Raw genomic sequence first — 22,429 nt, forward strand, 5'->3', positions numbered from 1 at the left:
AAAAATTCTGCTCACACTCCAAAGTAGCCATAAAGATTCTGCGGAAGGAAAAGTCCGCGCTCCATACGGTTCTCTTCAAATTAATTCTCAAAAGTTACATTTCTCAACTATCTCTCGGCAACAAGATCCACGGTGTCCATTTGTAAAAATTATTACCTCCATATTGTCGCGGCCTATGCGTCCAAAAAAATCACGCGTATACTACAAAGTACCAAGAAACATCCCCTAAAAGGCCAACTCAATTCTGCTCGTCACTCGCTTAAAATAAATTCATAAAGGACCCATTTCCCGACTGTTCGCCACGCCACAATTTTTCGCAAAAAAATCTAATTGAAATATGCACGTCGACCTGCGACAGGCAATTTTTCTCTGTCGAGGACTCCGCCTCTGCCTTCCGAATCGTTCGAAAGACGGCCCCTCGAACGACGCGAAATTCGCCGGATGTTAACATAAAATAATCTACGCTAATTAGCCTAATGCAACAAACAGAAACGCACTCGGCGACGGATAGAGGAGAGCTCACCTGGGGCAAAAGGCGACGCGTAGCACCCAACGGGCACCAAGAAGCGCCGTGGCAACGGAGTCTGCGTGCTGGAGCTGCCGGCGACGACGCGAGGCCGAGGATCGAGGGGGATCGAGGATGATCGAGGGGTGGGGGTAGATCCTCGGGAGCGGATGGTGGCGGCGAAATCTGGCCTCAGTCGTGCGCGACGCGCCATATGCGGTGGACCATTTGTCAAGCCGCTCACAAAGCCCAATAATCTCCCGTGACACGTGTGATTCCCCGATAAAAACTGTCACGTGCTGGGCCCACCCCTTTGCGCCGCCCCTGGAAAAACTTTTTCCCTGGCCAGTCTCGCTCTCGTCTGCCGAGGACAGACGCATCGCCGGCAAGCTGCAAGCCAGGAATCGTCGAAACTGATACTCGAACAGGGTGGAAACAGTGCGACCGGTGGTGACTTTCGCGAGTTCACGTTGTGAAGAAGACGCCGGAGCAGCTGGCGGCAGCCTAGGGAGCTGCGAAGTCGCCTTGGTTGGACGATGAAGAGCTAGGAAGTCGGAAGATATCGGCGTCGGAGCCGTGAATCGATCAGCTCGGACGATCTGAAAGCGAGTTCGGGGTCTTGGAAGCCGGAAGACCTGTCGCCGGACTGCACGAGTCCATCTTTTTAGAGGATAAGCCGAGCAGCGGGAACATCCGGTGTCATGTAAGCTGATCTTTCTAGGGGATAGTCGAAATTGCCGAGTGGACCAGGTGTCGCTGGCTCCAGAAATCGATCTTTTTAGAGGATAGTCCTAGAGATTAAGAAGTTCGAAGATCCGTTGCATAATACAAAGCTGATCTTTTTAGAGGATAGACTAGATAAGCAGTCGTTAGAACATCGGGTGTCGCAGAGTCCATAAGCAGATCTTTTCAGGAGATAGTTAAAAAGCAGCTGAGAAGCTAAAAGTCGATCTTTTTAGAGAATATATTGGATATATGGACAACGTCCAAAAGTGATCTTTTTGGAGGATAATCGTAGAAGCTAAGAAACTAGATGGCCGACAGCCAAGAAAAATAGAGGACCGCGATATCAACAGCCAAGATACTTAGAAGACAAGTTGAAACTGCTGTGATAGTGTCTCAAATCCTGATGACTCGATATTTTAAGGGATACGAGAGTCCCGAGGGTTAGAAGGCTAGAAAATTAGAATTCTTAGATCATAGAATTCTAAATACAAAAAGTGACAAATCTGAAGAGGTCCCTGAATCCGATCACCCAGAGGATTCAGCGTCTAGAAAGCTGGAATACAGCCACCCTAGAAGACGTTGCTCCTAGAAGGCGACAGTCCCTGAAGACGGTAATCCCGGAAGGCGGTGGTCCTAGAAGAAGACCAGGGATCTAGAAGTCCTGGGATCGAAGCTCCCAGGGGCCACAGCCTGCTAAGACCAAGGAGGACAAAACCGCAGTAACCAAGTTCGCAGTAACAATAGTCCAAAGCGGCGGAACTCGCCCTAAATCCAATCTGCAGCCGAAGGGAGGGACTCTCTTAACGCGGCAATAATTTCCATCGGCGAATCACCAATTTGCCAGAAGAAAACCGTCTTGATCAAGAAGGTCCCGAGGTGGAAGTTCGGAGATTGCGGTCCCGGTGGACGATCGACGGGGATCTCGTTAGGCGAGCGGAGAATTTATGGTGTCGGAGATCCGAGGAGGTAAGCCGCGAACCGGCCTGCTAATTTTATGCTCGAGAAAGTTTCCGTGCCCCGGCGAAATTTATTCAAATTGACCCGTCGAATCTGGATATATACATATACACATATACGTGTGCATATGCGTGCGTGTGCCGGTATTTTTCTATCGGCAGCGGACCGACGGACAGACAGGTGACGGCCGGGCCGATGCAATTTGAATGCTAAGTCGATGCAACGATGCACTTTAGCGCGCGCGAACGAGCACGTGACATCTCGGACTTCGATCTCTTCTCGGCGACTTGATTCACTCGCGGCCCGGCTAAAGTTAGAACGATGACACGTTTTTCTTTCTTTGCCGCCTTTGTTTTCGTGCAGGACGCTTTGTCCGCGACACGGTGTCGGCCACGGAATTTATGGGACACCGTGACGCGGGATAGAGGCGTCGCGCTCGCGTTTAGGGCGAATTATAGTCGAACGCACTCTCGGCTTTCGGGGACCACCTTCTCGGAATCGAACGTGCCGTAACTTCTGTAGAAAACAATCGCCGGACATTCTAACTTGGCTCGTTTTAAAGCTTGAAAATTCTACTTTCGTCGCACTTGATTTAGTTTTCGTTTCGAATTGAGATTTTTGTTGGAACGCTGTCGAGAAAGCGTGAGTGTTCGCATCACGAAAACGTACTTACCGTTCTCGCAGCGCCCCTTATGAGAATCGACCCTACTGTAACTTCTGTAAAAAGAATCGTAGGACATTCTACCCTAGCTCGTTTTGAAGCTTGGAGATTCTACTTTGACTCTAGCTGAGTTGTTTCTCTTCGATGAAATTTTTCTAGGCGGCAGAAAATGTTCTTCACCGGAACGTAGGAGAGCAGGCCAAGGTGCGTTGGTCCGCGCAAGAAGCATAGATTCGGACGTTTTTAAGCGAGGTCGCCGTTTATTCGGTCGCTCGGCGTGCACAGTGAAAATACACAAAGCGCATACAACAGAAACTAGCACACCTGTTGGTGGAATCCCGAGAAATCCACGATTCTTCATCCGAAACGGTGATCCTCCCGCGACGCGTCTTTCTCGATACTTTCTCGCCCACGGAAAAACGGGCTCTCGTTCAATTCCCGCGAAATAACATCGCCTTACACTGACTCAGACAGAATCTCGAGCTCTCTTTTAGAACCTCCTCGACGTCGAAACCCCGGATTTATAAGGACAAACCCGGACAAATTCATTTCGAACGATTTCTACGCTCAGATTCTCGGTTTCTCAGCTTTTCAGCTCTTTCGCGCTTGAATTCCCCATCTCTAACAAATTTTGCCGATTTGTGGACCACGCTGTCCGCTTCTACATCGTGCACAGTGATTGCAGATGTTCGAAAAAATCTCGGACAAATGATTGCAGTGTTAAATTCTCGATTTTTCAGTATTCCAGTGCACGGCATGTTCTTCTCTCACACACTTCCAGATTTTTTTGTGAAACAAATATAACACGTTCTTCAGTCACATTTACTAGGTTTATTTACACATGTTTCAAGCAACATCGTCAAATTTTTTCGGTTGAAAAAGGTTAACAATTTGCGGCATTGGCTATTTCGAAGCTTAGATGAATTTCAGAATGTCGGTGATTTTATCTGAAATGACACAACATTTCGTATACAAATATCGATTATTTCTATTATGAACGATCGATCAGCTTTTTGTAGACGTATTTTTAATCCTGCATTGTTTAAGAAAATGACGAAAAGAGAAATCGACGTTTTTCGAAAGATTCAAGCTAGAACATCTCCTTAGATTCTCAATCTTTTCAGCGTTTAGGCACGCGGACGCTTAAATTCTCAATTTGCAATGAAGTTTGTCGGCTCGCCGATACACTGTTCATTTTGTGCGCAATGCACAGTGGTTGCAGATGCTGATAATTTCCTCGGGAACGTGGCCTAGCGAATTCCTGCGATCCGTCGATCACGCGGGGGTTTAGCTTCGGGATTTATATTTAGCGCGAGGTCGCCGGTGAAATAATGAATTCGGCCTGATACGCGGATTACCGGGCAGTTTAATATTTCCTGGGACGAATCGGATTCCGATATTCCGAGTCTCATTGAAACGGCGGGCCTCGCCGCGCGCAATTATGCATGACTAACATATTTGTAACGGCGGGATGAATGGGGCAAATCCCGCGAGTCGTGACTACGACCCCGTTTCAAGGGTAAACAGCGGCGTGTCCGCATGGCCGAGCGGTTTAAACGCTCGTATGTCTGTCGCTGGGCAAATGGGATCGATAAATCGGGCTTTTTGGTGGTTGCGGACGGTGCCGTGTCGCGCAACCTGATTTTACGGGGACTGCGGACCGCGGTGCTCTTTCTCCTGAATTTATTGCGAAAAAAGTTCCGGTCGGATCGGACTCGATCTTGCCTCGTTCGAGGGAGGCTATCTTGTAGAGTATTTCGGAAAATTTCTGAAGGGAGAAGTCCGAAAGTACGGCCGCTGAAGTGGTTCTTGCTTACCGTGGCTCAGCGGCAGCTAGCTCGTTCGTCATCGGTGAAAAGTAGCATTTTCGGGCATTTTTCCAAGGCAAACCAATTGATGGATCGGTTTGGCTTTTATTTCGTTTGAAAGCGGCTACTTCGAGGATTGTTTGAAAAAATTGGCGAATGAGTATGTAAACGAGCGTGTCCGCTAAAATAAATCTTGTATGCCATAGTCCTGTGGCGGCTCGTTTGTCATCGGTGAGAAGTGGCATTTTCGGGAATTTTTCCGGGGGAAACCAATTGATGGATCGATTTGGCTCTTATTTCGTTTGAAAGCGGCTACTTCGAGGATTGCGTGAAAAAATTGGCGAATGAGTATGTAAACGAGCGTGTCCGCTAAAATAAATCTTGTATACCATAGTCCTGTGGCGGCTCGTTTGTCATCGGTGAACTAGTGGCATTTTCGGGAATTTTTGTAAGAAAAACCAATTGATGGATCGGTTTCGTTTTTATTTCGCTTGAAAGGGGCTTCTTTGATGATTGTTCAACAAAATTCGTGAATGAGTATGTGTACGAATATGTCCTGTAGAGAAATTCACGTGCACCATAGTCCGATTGAAGAATGTATCGTCGCTGCGATTCTTGTTTTATCACAAAAGGAACACCTCGACAGTTATCTAAAAAAAAAAGAATCCTCGAAGTTGTACATCCCTCTAACATGGCGCCCAAATTAATTTCCCGGCAATATAGTTGCCTGGCAAGCTTCCCTGCCATAACTTTCCACCGCGTACGCTTCAAACCCTTCAATCTCGCTCGTATCGACTTGCAACTTCGACAGCTCGCTTCCAGAAAGATTCGCGGAGTTGCCGAAACTAAAGATTTTCGGCGAAATAACGTAGCGCAAGAGTCACGGTCACTTTTTTCCTGCTCTAATAGACACGTTTGCGGGAGAAACATCTTTTCCCTGGGATCGATACGTCTCATTCTCGCAACTCTGATTACTTTCTCGCGGCGCGGCGGCACTATAGTCGAGCTAGGGGTGTATTTTTACCCCCGGTGGAGTGCTTGGTGCTCCACGGTCACGAACAACTTTCCCCCGGTAACTATATCGCACGGTACTTAAAGTCTCGAGTCTCGCGGCTCGTCCCGCGAGACCATTTACAATTTCATCGCACGACGTGTTGTCACTCGTACGAGTTTCGGAACGTGTCCCGGAATATCCGTGTAGATCGTTATCCCGCCTAGAATTGCCCTAACCGATCGCCTTGTTGTATACGAAATCCGAAAAACGGCCGACCCGTGGAACTAACGATCAATTTGCTCGAGCTCTGCAGGCGTCGCGCGCGTACAACGGGGCGTTTCAAGTGTTGTCTTCTTCGCGGAGAAGACCGAGAACGATCTTGGCGCACATCGTTGCATTCGGGAGCGTACGCAGATTCGTTTCGCGCGAGATTCGTTAGCGTGGCTCTTATGGTTGAGGCGCAAAAAATTGTCGAAGTTGCATACTCGATTTCCTTTCTCAAAATATACGTAACTTCGATTTAATTATGCTGAAACCTGTTTAAACGTTTATAATTGTTGTTTAAAAAATACCATCGTATTCGGGAGAGTCTACGGAATCGTTTTACGTAAGATTCGTTGGCGTAGCTCTTACGATTGTCGTAGAATAAATTCGCGAAGTTGAAAGTTCAGTCCGGAAGACCGAAATACGTGTATCAGAAAGAGAACCGATTCGAGATAAAGGCGGAAACGGAATTGCGTTTTCTTTTTTTCTTTTCTTTTTTTGGTAGCGGCGCCGACTTGGCATTAGCGCGTAAACGCCCGGGCATTTTGTTCGGCTAATAGCGGGCAATTAGGAGCGCTAATTGCGAGTTAAATATTTCAGGTCTTCCGCGGCGGCGCTGAAATATTCCGCGTGTTACCGGCGTAATGCAACTCCAACTACTCACGCAACAATCTCGGTTAATATTCATCCAATTCAGACTTTTTTTTCCCCACTCGAAGTTCATCGTAAAACACACGCCAAACCACTCGCCGTTCTAATTACAATTCCGACAAAAGGTAACTGTACGGTACGCTCGCCGGGGCAACGTTCAAATTAGTAGTTTCAAGTGTCGTTAAATGAAATAACGCATTTCCGATCTATTATTTAATAACGACGTAATTGTTGGAGAGACGCGCCGCGACAATTGACGTTTGCCAGTCTTAACTGCAATTCGAACGAATAGTATTGTAAATACAGTCACGGGTGTGACATCGAAACGAACGTTTTTAAATATTAATCGCACGGATAGAATGTATCCAATTTCGATGTATCATTTAACAACAATTCGATGCGATCGTTAGAGCAATGCGTCGTATTAATTACATCGTGTTTGACAGGCGCCGGCTATCGACATGAATATCGCTCGGGGGTATAATTATCAGTTAAAGCGTGAAACGGGGAAATATTTCGCTTTATTTCGGCTCTAACGCGTCGGAATTGATTTTTTGGTTAATGAATGTGCAACAATGAAAGTATTAAGCCGTAATTTCAATCGATCGAACTAATGCACCGCGACAGGGGAGCCGGTAATCTGGCCCGGCGTGCATCAATACGCGTAAAATCGATGAGCGCGCCGCGGCAATACGTCGAATTTCGTGTCACCCGAGGGTATTGGTAACACGAACGTCTGCTAATAACTACTCAGTCATCGCGTGGGACGCATGGACGCTAATTAATAAGCTGTTTGATTGGCTAATTAGTTGGCTGCAACTTCCGATCCGACGAGCCCACAAATTTTCGACATTTTTGCCGGTCCGTCGCCGACTTTCGAACTTCCAGCACTTTTTTTCCGCCACCATCGTCGAAGCTGCAGAACTTCTTTCTTTTTGAACGGCTCCGTACACTCTTCGAATTGACATAATCGATGTTTCTTTCCAGTCGCGATCGTTTCGAGTTGTCCGAAACCGACTCGGTCGCCACTCGATTTCTGGATAAAAATCGATCGCGCGACATTGAGCATTTTATTGCGCCTTAACCGCGAGAGCTGCGCCAATGATTTTAGCGCGAAACGATTCTGTAGACTCTCCCGAATACGATGGTATTTTTTAAGTAACAATTAGAAACATTTAAACGGGTTTAAATATAATTAAATCGTAGTTGTGCATATTTTGAGAAGGAAAATCAAATGTTCGACTTTGCGAATTTTTCCTGCCTCAACCGTAAGAGCTACGCCAATGTATCTTAGGCGAAACGATTCTGCAGACTCTCCCGGATACAACGCTATTTTTTCGATCAACATCGAAACCCGTTTGAACAGCGCAATTGCTAAATTAAGCACAGAGGGTACCGTCGAGTAATCGCAGGTGGGTAATGAATTTCGGACAGCTTAAGATTTCGTTGTTTCCGAAGGATTCTGATAGGACTGCGAGCCCGAACCGGCTTGGAGAATTCGATAAGAGGAGCCCACAGGATTCGGAAGAGGGTGCACAATAGCGAAGGACGCTCTCGACTGTAAAATAATTAAGCTCCGCGGAGCCCCTAATCGTTCCCGAACCTTCCTCGGACTCGAGTCGATTTCGTTTATTCGATTAATCGCGAAGAATTCAATTGTTCCGAAAGTTTTCTGCTTAGCCGTCGGTTTATGCGATAATATAAAGTCCCATGCAGTTCCGCGGTCCTTGATTGGAGGATTCTCCGTCGATCGGAGGACATCAAAGAGCAATTTCGCGAGTTCCGACGTTTCATTTTCGGTTCTCGTCTGCTCAGCTTTTATTGCCAGATCGACGGTGTCATTTTTCGGTGACAAACATTGTTTAACAACTACACGGGTCCTGCAGGATTGCGACGAAAGGAGAATTGAATCGATTGGTCGAGCAGTTTTACAGATAAAAATTCGCAACGACGACCTGTTCACGCGTTTCTTCGCGTCCGCGAAAATTGTAGAAATTCGTTCATGGTTCTCGACGTTGCAGAATGAATTTGTCGTCGAAGGAAAAATTGCACATGTAGCTGGAATCCTCGAGATTAGTATAGAAACATGAATAAACCGAATCCGGGAAATAATTCTCGAGATAAAGAATCATAAGCGTCAAAAAGTGTCATTTTTTCAAAAATGAAGATACACGAAAATTTTACACGACTTGCAGTATGATAAAAAAGCAATAATAATCACAAAGAAATGCCACTTCGACACGAATACGAAGGGTGGCAGACCTACCCTCTGAATTACTCGAAAACCGTTTCCTCTATAAAGAAAAAAAATGAATATTCCAAGCAACTGTAGCGTACGGAACGGGACATCCGCGAGTGGCAAAAGAAACTACTAGATAAAATGAATAAAATAATTCGTAAAAATACGCGAGATTGCAAGCGACGAAGTACTCTCATAAATGAAACTCGCTGTATCCGTAGCGCCATGAAAACTGAAAAAGCGTTTAATGTTTTAACAGCTTGCGAAACAAACCGAAGAATAATACACTGTCTCTCGTCTCCGGCGCGTCTGTCGTAGGTTCTCCAGGCTTTTTATCGTCGTGCCGTCGAGCAGATTATAGGATTTTCTTCATCTGGCCATTAGGTAATTAGCTCTCCGGTTGGAATCCCGGTTAAGAAAGCGGCGAGCTGCGAAATTCGTACATAAAATTCGAGGTCCCTCGGTAAAGGAGATCGTCGCCAAGAGGGGGGAAGGGGGGGACAAAAAAGTAAAGGATTTTGGCAAACGCGTTTTCGCTCCTAGAGAAATTCCATCGTCGAACAGCAACGGCCGCGGCAGCCGGCAGGACAATTCCGCGCTGATATTTATTTGTTATTTACGGCCGGTGTGCGGGGGATGGCCGTTGAATTGTCTCCGCCAAGGAACCCGCGGCAATTTCCCGGCCGGCAGTAAGCTCTTCGTTACGCTCATTCTATTTCGATAAATCGCTGGAGAACGAGCTTTTCCTCGTATCCGGGCTAATTCGAAATAACGACGGCCGGGCGGGCGTTTATTTCGGAAGAATACGCAATCAGCCGAGATCGTTGTAACGAGGCGATCCGGAAAAATGGATTCCAGCTTTGTGCACCCTCGGAAACTATCCGCGGAGGTCGGTGCCGTGCCCCTGAAAAGGCCGCGACTGCCATAACCGCCGTTTACAGCCGAGCTTTTCGCGTTTCGCGCGGAAATCGCCGGTCGGATTTTTTTTTTTTTTTTAGATAGAAGCGAAAGGGCGCAAATGTTTCGCGATTGCTGCGCGATAATAGACGGCCCGAAGATCGTTCCGAAAAATATCCACGGCTCTCGGATGCATTTGTACTCCGCGATTGTGCCGAATGTTGCATCGATTGTCCGTGACTCGATCGGAGACCGCCGCGCGACGACGGCCATAAATCTGTTTCAAAAAATCACAGGGATGGCTTACCAATTTATTGTGATTTTTTATCGATAATAGAGAGTCTGAAGATTATTCTAAAAAATATCCAAGGCTTCGGACAGCTTTGTATTCGGTGATTCAAGGGGCGTCTTCGTCGAGCGTCCGAAACTCGAGCGGAGACAGTTGTGCATCGGCGACCATAAATCGGTTTGGAAAAATCGTGGACGAGTGAGACGAGTATTTGACGATATCCGACCGATAACAGAGAGCGTAGAGATCATCGTAAAAATGTCGAAATTGTCCGAACAGCCGCGGAATCGTTGATTCCCGCTGATTACCGTCGATCGGATTGACGTTTTTCCCGGTTCCGCGACGGAACTGCACCGGAAGTCTCGATTGGATTGGAAGCAATCTCCGTGCAATCAGATCAGGTGGTTCATCGTCGAATCAGCGAAATTGAATTTTCACCGGAGCGATTTAACATTTTTATTTCCATATAATAATGCGGGATCCGTTTAAGCTTCTCTCCGCTACAACCGTTCGATTCTCCTCGCGGACAAAGAATCGACGGTGATCGATACTTTCGAACGAGATGTCTCGGCGATCGGAGGCCACCGTTGCGCCGCGGATGTTTTGCATTTCATTATTGCACAGTATGCAAAATCGATGAATGCTGTCGCTTTCTCTCTCTTTCTCTTCCTCTCTCGCGTTCTCTCGCTGCGGTGTTACAGTAAACCGAAACCAACTCAATTTGAAGCTCGGCCCCGCGGATATGTCGATTCATTCAATTATCGACGGCTAATAAACTGCCAAGCCCAATCTGTGTCTACAACGGTCCGCCATAAATTTGATAATTACAATACGTTGATACAATTAATCACGGGACTCCGATAACACAGATGCCGCGGCGCGACGGGGCTAACAAGCGCGCGCACAGCCGGACCACGATCATGCTATTTTGCGCGATGATTTTTTATCCGAGCGCGGAACTAGCCGATTGGATGCAATCGGGCCGAGTTGCAACACTCGGCTCTCGACTGTTCCCGAGATATTAATTGTTGGCCGGCCAGAGTCGCGGTAAGCTGAAGTCAACATTTTTATCTTTTCGAAATTGACGGAAAAAATGGACGGTGGCGTGTCTTCGACGGTCGATTAAGCACTGCGGGCTCTAAAAGAGTATAAGAAAAAATGATCAACGTGATAAATTAGCCGCTGATCGAGTCGCTATAATTTTTGAGGATTTTTTAAAGCAGCGATTTTCGTGTCGTTTCTTATCAAAGTGTTCCGAGTTGAAAGGGTCGTGCGTTGCGAACGAATTGAATTTCGTCGAAGTGATGACATAAACCCCCCCTAATTATGCATGCTGCACGTGGCCAGACAGTAAGCCATCAAGCAAAATCGCGTCGATCTATCGGAAACGTCGCTAAACCGGCGCGGCTCCATTCAAATTATTTCATTATCCTCGGAGTGCCCGTGATATCGATTTTTCGTTCGCCGGCGCGGCGCGCCAGAAATCATCCCCGAGGGTCGCAGAAAGCGCGCGGCTGGTTCTCATTGTGCCGGGAGCGACGGCAATCTCTCGAAATTGCGGAAAAGTGCTCGGCTGTATCGACTTCTTTGTATATTAAAGGCGAAAAAGGCGGTGAAACATTTTCCGGCGCCTTTTATCCCCGACGCGGCGCGGAACGGCGCGGAGAACGGCGCGCGGCTGCTTGATCGCCTCTTTCTCGCCATCGACTTCTACGGATTACTCGCGGCCGATTGTGCCGCGAAAACGGCACCGCGATTAAACCTAACGATCCTCTGTCCCGGCCAAGAATAATAGCTCGCGCACGAGAAGTCGCCGTTGAGGCCGCGTCGAGACCGGAAACTAACGAGCCCTCGCATCCACTTTAGCTCGCGCGGCCGAACGGGAGATTATTTCGCGCGCGTTCCACGCCGACATCTTTCACCCCGAGCCACCCTTGGCCAAGCCGATGCGACACCCTCGACAACCGCTATCTCAGATACACGAGAAGACCTTATGTCTCTGCTGCTTTTTACCGGCTCGTGTGAACGAATTTTATATCAGATCGCCGTCGTCGTCGCCGTGAAAAACATAGCTCGCCAAGCCTGTCCACCACCGTCTGTCCTTCTTAACCGACGCGGAGACAGCTTGCCGGACCTCTGATAAGCCCGTGATTAATTAACGCGGCAATTAATTCGCCGCGCTGCAAAACGCGGTGAACAGTTTTCTTTCGAAAGTCCGAATCCGTCATAATCCGTTTCAATAATTCTCGTTAAAATTACTTATGGCTGTGACTTATTTTCTAGCATAATTAATTTTAGATTTGTCGAATAAAACGTATCAAATACTTCCCCACGGAAGTGAACAAAATAAAAGAATAACATAATTTAATACGCCTTATTCGATAAATCTAGAGTTGATCATCGCGCCAATTTATATTAAAAATTACTCGATATTACTTATTACTATTCATTCGCACGTCAATCCATTGTAACTTCTTAATTTCATTCACATTCGCAAGAGGCGAAAACGTTGGAAAAATGGTCGCGTAACTATACCTCGGAATTCGAATTGAATCCTCGAACTTCACGAAGTATCCGAGCCGAATTTTTCCAACGACTGCCATCATGCTTCACTATAATTCTGTCTCCGCATCGATCGACCCACCCCTGACACGAGCTTTCAAGGTCCAGCATCCCGTCCCAAGGAGTCAGACGCGTCCCCGAAAAACACCTTCGATTTCCTCGTGCGTGAACAATTTTTTTCGGCGCGTTCCTTCTTTCTCCGTGACGATTCTTGCTGCAGGAATTAGCAAGGACTCGGCCGTCTCGGATTCCCGGGCATCCCTCTTCCGGCTGCGTTGTTGCTTTGCCGTTGTCCCGGGGCCTCTTTATACCTCGGCCGATACAAAAGGCTGCATTAGGTGCCCGGGGAGTAGAAAAATGTCCCTCGATTCGTTTAATTGTGACGTCCGGCGAGATAAGGAACCCGATAATGGTGATTGATGCCGCGCCGGGGCTCCAGACCCTTTTCACCTCCTACTGAAAGGAAGAGCCGAGGACGCCGGCCCTCCAGATAGAACCAGAATCCTTTTTCTATTCCCTCGCTCCTCTAGCTGGAATTTTTTGCAAATTTCTACCGCATCCGAAACCACCGTAATTTCCGTATCGAGGGCTGTGCTATCTGCACAGAGTTTAGAAAATTATCTGTGTGATAAATTAGCCACGAATTGAATTACTATAATTTTTTACAATTTTTTTAAAGCGGCTAGTTTCCTTATATATCATTTTTTATCACGACATCCAGACCATTGTCGTAACAGATGTCCAGCTTAGACACGCGTTTCACGTAGAAAAGCTGGACATCTATTACGACCGTGTCCGCATTTAAAATGTCTTCGTTCGAAAAAGACGACGCGATGAACCATAAAAGTTGATAAAAACCGTGAAATATTTTGTCATTGTCTATCGCGGGATTCGGTATTTATTTCCGCAGTTCTGGATTACGCGTTCCCAATGGGATCGTCGTCGTGGTGGTTGTTGTAACGATAAAATGGAAGATAGTCGGCACTGTATCCGGAAAAGCGGGACGAGAAAGAGGGCGATAGAGTGCTTGGAAGAGGGATGAGGCAGGGTAATAATAAATTGAAGAGTGTCTAGCAAAAACCTCCGAGTTTTCGCGGGCTTAACATGTTCCTCGAGACACGGAGGGTTGTGACTAGCCTGAAGGGAGAATCGAAGCGTCCCTTTCGACGTTTGCCGAGCCAAACGTTTTGACGGATTGTCCTCCGACGGTCCGTATAATCACGAACTTTAATTACTCCGCCCGAAATCCGGCGACTTCTCGTTTCCTCGACTTTGACGATTTTTCTTCCCTTGAACCACCGAAGAAGCTGAATCAATTTGTCGGACTCGAAACCGTTCTGTAAAGTCTTCCGATAGTAACGGTACATTTTCGTTATTTACTTATATATTTTTGTTATACATTTTTATTATATATTTTCTCTATATATAATAAATATTTCACAATATTCAAATCGAAGTCAAAGGAAAGAGGGAGAAGAAAATTGATTCTCGAACTTCGAGAATTTTTGTCGCCGAAACCACGAACGCCACACGAATGCTCCTTGGGCGAAACGATTCCGCGGATCGTGCCGAACGCAACGACATATAAATTTGCAGCGTTACAAGCATTTAAGCGTGTTCGAAAAATATTTGAATCAATACATTAGCTGCTCCGATAGAAATCGTGGCGTAGCGGCGACCCCTCGGTCCCATTCACGCCCGCCCCTTCTTCGTAAAATTCCCGGGCACTTTTCACAGCGCGTATGCATCAGACCAGCATCGAATGGCGTCGCTAAAAATTCCGGCAGGCCACTCGATTCAAAGCAACCGACGTTTCATCGTTTCGAGTGAAATTATACATGCCGTCGCGTCGTGAATGACGCCAGACGCCCCCGAAAGAGAAAAAGACGGTCTGGAGGGCGGCTCGATGATCGAGAGCCGGTATGGGAGGAGTTATTGCTGCGACGGTAATGAAGCCGGGAGCAAGGAAGACAGCGGCCGTGCTGTCTGTTTGGAAAGAAAACACTTATTAGCAGGGTGGCTGGGTCCGGCGAGGGCTGAATTTAAATCGGTACACGTGACGGCGAGGAAACACCGCGACAAACGGCGGAAACGCGTCGACACGGGTCTCTTTCGCCGTCCCTGTCTCTTTCTCTTTCTCTCTCGCTCTCTCGCGCTCTCGTCTCTATCTCTATCTCTGGCGAGAACGCAAATCCAACCGGACCCCGGGGATCTATTTTAATTATGCCGCCGGAAAATTTGCAAGAAAAATACCGCCCCGGATGACTCACTGCAATGAAGACGGGCTCCCCGAAGAGGGCCTCGAAATCGAATTATGCACGAGTGCTCCTCGAGGAATTGCGCTGCTTTAATAACGATTATTCTATTGAAAGGATTTTATTTTTTTATTCGGACGCTCGACGGTTAAGCGAACAGTCTAGCCGCGGGGCGTAATAGAATACATCCGGGACAAGCTGAAAGCGAAGATTTTTCTCGTATTTTTTCTCGTTCTGCGATGTTTTTTTAACTAATTTTTTAGAAAGGGCGGCTTCGCGATCAGAATTGATGTCCAGCTTTTGTACTTGTAATCCGTGTATAAGCTGGACATCGTTTATGACGATCACGGCGTTCGGAATTTATTCTATAAAAAAGAAGAGACGCAATGGATCAGAAAAATTGCGAAAATTGTGAGATCTTCTACGGATGGTGTCCGTCGTTTGTTAAAATTATTCTCGGTCGATTTTGTGAGGAATTAAATTCGAAGTATCCGGACAGTCATAACAGATGTCCAGCTTATACCCACGTTTCACGCGTCGAAGCCGGTCATCGATTATGACCGTCGACGAATATAATTTTCCTTTTTCACCGACGTAAGAGGAAAATCGAACGACGGGATCAAGTAGGGAGAATCTCAATTTGCAATGTATTCGAAGTGAATTATTGACAATGCTATCGGTCGGGCCGCATCCACGCGGTACGTTCCTTTCGCGTAAACGTTTTTAACTAAATAAACGACGGCGGAGACTATGCAAACAGAAATATCGACGAAACGATAAATTCAACGTAGGCTTTTGCCGGGGATTCTGCCGCGAAACGTTCCGAGCAATCGCGGAAATATTGGCGGAGACGTAAGAACCGACCCCCGCGACCGGTAATTGATTCCATTATTTTCTATTGACTAGCGAATAAATTTCACAAGAGCCCCCGGTGGCTTAAGGCATCATTAAAGCATCGCTTGTTTGCCGATTAATTGATTTGCTCGCCGTTATACTTGACTTCCAAAGCGACTGAAATATTCATTTGTTCGTTAGGATGCGGGCGCAGACCGCGGCACAAAGGGACCGAAAGCATTTAATAAGTTCTGCCGAGGCTAGTTTTATTCGGACTGTACCCTTGAATCCTGTTTTCATCGGTATACTATCGGCAAAAATCATGCCGGCGGCAAAAATCGCTTACCGCATCATCTCAGCGCTAACGTGTCTTTAATCATTTTTTAAACATGTTCAAATGTTCATAATATTGCAAAAGTATATACCTGTGTATTCGAGAGACTTCGAGGAGTAATTTGACGTGAGATACGTTCGCGTAAGTTTCCTGGTTATGCCACCAAAAATTGTCAAAGTCGAAGTTACGATTTTTCTTCTGTTTTTCGTTTAAATTCAATTCGAACAGATTTAAATGCTTATTATTTTATAAAAAAAAAATAAAAAATACTTAGAACTTTATAAAAATACACTCAGAATAGTCTACGGAATCGTTCTACAGCGAGAAATCTTTCTACAGATTTTATTCCGGCAGCTGAAGATTTTGGAAATATTTTCCGAAAAATTTGAGATTAAGTCGCAAAATTAAATCGAATGTTTAGCAAACCGACGACGATAGAGCGGCTTAGAGGTTCGTCCGCAAGTATGTTTTTAGGAGCTTTAGAATCTCCGGAAACCGCGCCGTTGCTCCGTGACGCGGGATTATGCGAACAAAGGCGCGCATTTCGCGGCAGTTTTCATGAAAACGGGATTACAGTTGAACTTATTAAAGTTTTTCGGTGATCGTTGATAAAAGCACGATTTTTCCGGCTGCATAGGGTGGTCGGGAAACAGGGGATTGCAACTGTTTCTCGGGATTTAGCGCGCGGACGGTTACCACACTGGAAATTGGGGTAGTTTGCAATAAATACTGACCCCGGGCGAACCGAGATTTACAGCGGCGCATTTCAGACGTCGAATATAAAATAGAAGAGCCGTAGATCCAATCTGGACGCTTCGGGTTGGCCGCCCTTTTATGATACGAGAACGCGAAACTACAACCTTTATTTGTAGACACGCGGAATGTTATTCGTTGTTTTCGTTCCGCTCCGCGATAAAAGCGATCCGGCGACGTTGGATCGAACGTGCCTGGCCTCGTGCGGATTCTTTCGATGTTTTTTTACGGTGTCGGAATTATCGGAACGCCCCTCCGCGATTACGGGAGCTACGAGCTTGCGAAAGAAGTATCGAACGCGTAATCGTTCGACCGAACGGAGATCCAACTGGTTCGCAGTTTTCTCGATTGTACGACGAATGTTTCGCGGACGAAAAAATATTAACGGTACAACGAAGCCTGCGGATTAATGTGAAAAAAGAATTAAATCGTTCGCGCGAATGGTTCTCGAAATATAAATTTCGAAAGGCGACCTTGTTCTCGAGCGAAAATCGTTTTCGAAGGAATTGACGAACAATGTTGTCTTCCGTAGTTCTTGAACGAAGGAAAAATTAACGCACCGATGACTTAAACTCGGCCTAATTTTCTGTGCTTTATCTTATAAAATCGTTCGTTTCCAAGAAAATTCCCAGCACACGTCGGGAAAAGCGATTCGAATTAATCTAAATATGTACGTACCTCGAAGTGCGATGACTTCAGAGGTACTTCACGAACTAATTAAAAAACGACCGAACGATGGTACAAACCCCACTTAATTTACAGTGCTTCACAGTATGAAATAGTTTATTTCCACGAAGATCGTCGACATCGACAGGGGTTAATCGATTAGTTCGAGGTCCAGCCGATGGAAAAAATTGAAAGCACGGAAACCGATAAAAATCGGAGCGCGTTCGATTGGATCGGCATCGATCGGCGTTTGTAAACCGTCGGTGAGTGAATCATCGGTGCTGAGAAACGGTAACCGTGTAAAACGTGTCTACGTTGTAGCCGGGAGGGCACTTAACACTTAGCTTAAAATAACCAGAACTACGCGGACTCTTCGCTGGGAATCGTTTTATCATTCGTTTTCGAGCGGGCCGAGGGATCGGCCGACAGAGAAAACAAAAGTCGAGATCTCTGGGAAAACTTAGACGTTCTCGCCGGGAGGGGCGGGAGCCGTGGGGCAATTTAAAGTAAATATATTAATTACGCCGGCCGCGCTCCCGAGTAAATCAGCACGGAGGGAAAGCCGCTCGCATGAAATCCGCGCTGCTCGGCGAACCGTGCGTATCCCGCGGCGGAAAAATTCTCAAATGTAGACGAACGAGTGGACTTTCGAAGCCCGTGTCAACAAAGTTTCAGCGATGTCTGCGAGTCTCGGTAAAAATTCGCGAACCGCTCCGTCCCGATCGTGGACAAATTGTTGGGAAACGACGTGATCTCCGTTTGAAAATTCTGCGGTCCGGTCGCACACGCGTATCTTCACCTGGCGAGAAAAAAGAGAATTCTAAAATGTGGCGCGATGCACGCGCTTTCCCATCCACTATCAGAGAACTTTACGCCTCTCGGCCGTAATTCACGAGGAACACGATGTTGTCCTCCTTTTAATGCAATTCGCGCTGCACCCCGTACAATTCATGCGAAAAGAAAGGAATAACTGAGAATAAGTGAGTACAGGTTTACGGGCGGATCCCTTCGCGATATAGGAGCATTATGGGACAAAAATACCTCGGAGTTGCAACTCGGCATAATCTTGCATTTACATTTAATCCCGTGAGGATGATAGAACCCAGGGAGACTCTCTATGCCGTAATGGAATCGATCTAGGACAAGTTGGTAACGCGTTGTTCGCAGTTTGATGCGTTCTGCGAATGTTCTTAGCCAATTTTTGGAAAAGGCTGCGTACGGTGTCGGAATAGGTGTCCAGCTTTTACACGTGAAACGCGCGCGTAAGCCGGACATCTGCTATGGCTGTGCTCGCATTTAGAATTCGTTCGCGACAAAAATTGAGGAAAGCGACCAGAAAATTCCACAGAGAATTATTACATTTAATCCCGCGAGAATGATAGAACCCAGGGGACTCTCTATGCCGTAATGGAATCGATCTAGGACAAGTTGGTAACGCGTTGTTCGCAGTTTGATGCGTTCTGCGAATGTTCTTAGCCAATTTTTGGAAAAGGCTGCGTACGGTGTCGGAATAGGTGTCCAGCTTTTACACGTGAAACGCGCGCGTAAGCCGGACATCTGCTATGGCTGTGCTCGCATTTAGAATTCGTTCGCGACAAAAATTGAGGAAAGCGACCAGAAAATTCCACAGAGAATTATTACATTTAATCCCGCGAGAATGATAGAACCCAGGGGACTCTCTATGCCGTAATGGAATCGATCTAGGACAAGTTGGTAACGCGTTGTTCGCAGTTTGATGCGTTCTGCGAATGTTCTTAGCCAATTTTTGGAAAAGGCTGCGTACGGTGTCGGAATAGATGTCCAGCTTTTACACGTGAAACGCGCGCGTAAGCCGGACATCTGCTATGGCTGTGCTCGCATTTAGAATTCGTTCGCGACAAAAATTGAGGAACGCGAGCAGAAAATCTCGCAGCGCTGGAAAACAGCGCTCGGAATTGACGGAAAGTGAAACGAAGTAATTAATCGGACGAGTTAATTACATTTCGCCGGGGCCGGCCGTTGGTCACGGTTGATTAGCCCGCAGTTAATATTCGCCGGTGTAGAGGAGCGCGAAGTTATTGTTGTTTGTCGTGACAACAGCCTGGTCCATTTAATTATTCTGATTTAATTATCATCGCCCGGTTTGGAACAGTCCTCCTCCTCCTCCTCCTCTTCCTCCTCCGAGGAGGAACGGCACGCGATCCGGCCGGATTACGCTGCGCAAGGCGGACGCGGACGTTTCTGTCGTGCATTTTCGCGAAACTGGATTACACCGGAACTTATTTAACTTTTCAGTGACGACGGGAAATTTCACTTGGTTCGAAGTGCCTCTTAATACCGGCTGCAGCAGTCGCCGAGCAACATGTCGCTGATAAATCGAGTTCCAACGGTATTCGAGAACCTCGCGGGAACAGTTTCTCCCGTTCGTTCTTTCATATTTTTCTCGCGGATTCGTTTAAACGCATCGTTCGTATTCCTACCGACGTGTTCGATCTTCCCGAATTTTTCCCGAGGAAACTGCAGACTTTGTCGTGACGAGACTTTCTGGCCGGAAATGTTGAAGCTGACGATATCTTTTATATTCGATTTTCAACTGATCTCTGCGGTCATAACTAGACCGCGGATATAGATAAGTAGAATATAATAGTAAATAAATATTATAATAAGAAGAATAATAAGAATAAGAATAATAAATAAAATTATGATAATAAATAATAATTGTCCAGCTTCTGGACATTTTTAATCGGTTCAAAATAATCGAACAGCATTGTCGGATCGTTGCCTTGCCTTTAATGTGCTTCATTTCGACCTGCTCACTTTTCTCGTAAATTCATGAAATCCTCGGTCCGTTAGCAACGAACGTTGTAGGTCGACACGGAACAGGGACGGTCCGCGTTTCGCGTCGAATAACTCCGGCATTTCGATGCGTTTTTCCTTGAAAAAATATGGACCGCGAGGCGGATGCTTGCAATATCATGATCACGAGGAATCAAAGGCTCTCGTTCCTGATTATTTGCGAGAGAAATTGGCGGAGCGTAGATTTTCGGAGCGGGTACCGGCCGCGGCGGCTGTTTTTTGTGAAAAAGCTTGATGACACGCCGCGCCCGCTTTGACGCGAGCGGTTTTTCCGATCGATTTCATTTGCACACTCGACTGGCCGGATGGTTCTATCAAGAAAAGTAAGTTTTAATTACTCGGCAGAAGCGTATTGACCGAACGGGGAACCCGGTCTCCATCAAATTCCGTTAAAATACAGTCGGCGATTCGCGAATTGGGACATGCGACTGAACGGGCGCGATACGATTCTGTGCTCTGTGTCCCGTTCTCTCTCTCTCCCCCTCTCTTTCTCTTTCTTCCTCTCTCGTCCGCCAATCCTTTCTCTCTTCCACAAAGTGCAAAGAACGAACAATAGTTTTATCGTCAGCGAGTGAATCAAAGGGTGCGTCAAACACTGATAACGGATGTATCATTTTTCAACCGCAATACGTCGACCCCGATACGGGAAATCTCGTTTCTTCCAACGTATTGATACCTCGAGCACAGCTGCGGCGAGCCAGGGGAATCATTAATGATTTTAAACGGCACTTTTGTAATCTTAGCATGCACGCTGCGTCGTCGTCGGTTGCACGAGTGGACACCAAAGTAGAACATTCTAAAAATACCATCGAAATGCGCATTCTCAAAATTTCATCTGGAAAATTACTAACAGTCGATACTCGCATTCTTTTCAACAACAATATCGACGTTTAAACGACTGAGAAATTTAATGTCGAGAATAATTGTCCTCCCAGACTTGGACATTTTTTCGCGCCTCAGTCGTAAAAGCTACGAAGTTGCAACTCGCGCTGAAATATTCTTCAGATTCTTCCGAGTACAACGACATATTTTTCAACAACAATATCGACGTTTAAACAACCGCAAAATTTAATGTCGAGAAAAATCGTCTTCCCTGACTTGAACATTTTTTCGCCCCTCAGCCGTAAAAGCTACGAAGTTGCAACTCACGCTGAAATATTCTTCAGATTCTTCCGAGTACAACGACATATTTTTCAACAACAATATCGACGTTTAAACAACCGCAAAATTTAATGTCAAGAAAAATTGTCCTCCTAGACTTGAACATTTTTTCGCGCCTCAGCCGTAAAAGCTACGAAGTTGTAACTCGCGCAGAAAAATTCTTCAGATTCTTCCGAGTACAACGACATATTTTCCAACGAGATATATCCACCCTTAACGGGAGGGTTCCGCTGTATTTTGATTCGGACTCGAAGAAAGTACAAGCCGACGGCGACGTTCCGATCGACGATCCATCAGCCAATAACGGCGTTTCGCACACAGGTGCGACAGGATCACCGTCGAATCGGTGTGCGGAGGGGGAGTGGGGGCGGGGTGGGGTGGAAGTGTCCCTTTATCCTTTCTGGAAGTTATTCGGAGTCCGTGATCCAGTGGATCCGCGTGATCCCACGCGCGCAGCCGGCCGGTGTTTGCCGGGCTCCTTATGGTAAACGCGGCCGGATCCAGGCCCCCTCGATCCTTAGATCCCGGCGGGCTGATCCGAAACGGTCGATCGGCCGGGGAAACGGAAAGTCGAGAGCCCCGGAATGAAATTCGGAAAGTTTCTGCTCGGGGAAACAGGTCACGGAACGAGGCGGCCTTTCCGGCGGTCTTTAAAAAGTTTTTCGTGGCTCCTGCGCGCGCGCTGGATTCCCCGGGGATAAAACAAAGGATAATCAGGTCGCTTTTTATTCCCCGGGGTGCACCGGCCCGGAATTACCGGCTTCCCGACCCTACTTCTCCTGTCCTCGCCTCGTCCGGCCACCTCGAATTTGGGACACGTTAATCCTTCGCCGGCAAGCGGAATAATTATGGGCAACGGGTCGCCGCGCGTCCTCGCAACTGTGCAATAAATACGTCGTTCCGTTCCGCACAGTCCGAGGAATCCATCCGTGCGAGTTGCAACTTCGTAGCTTTCACCGTTTTCCCGCGAGAAATGCCCGAAGCTGCGAGGACAATTTTTCTTGGCATTAAATTCGCGGTTGTTTGTACGTCGATATT

General features: G+C 46.8%; 1 protein-coding gene across 2 annotated transcripts in view; it reads left to right on the forward strand.

Moving 5' to 3' along the window:
* The first annotated feature begins 693 nt into the window (after positions 1 to 693).
* LOC117226952 (uncharacterized) overlaps positions 694 to 22,429 on the forward strand; it is a 47,359-nt gene continuing 25,623 nt past the window's right edge. The window contains exon 1 of one of the 2 annotated variants that reach the window (XM_033481761.2): positions 694 to 2,197. The gene's annotated coding sequence lies outside the window, so the exon portion shown is untranslated. Of the gene's footprint in view, positions 2,198 to 10,995; positions 11,039 to 22,429 lie in introns of those variants that run through there. The other variant, XM_033481762.2, reaches the window with a different exon arrangement.

Source organism: Megalopta genalis, chromosome 5, assembly GCF_051020955.1.
Source record: "Megalopta genalis isolate 19385.01 chromosome 5, iyMegGena1_principal, whole genome shotgun sequence".
NCBI lineage: Eukaryota > Metazoa > Arthropoda > Insecta > Hymenoptera > Halictidae > Megalopta > Megalopta genalis.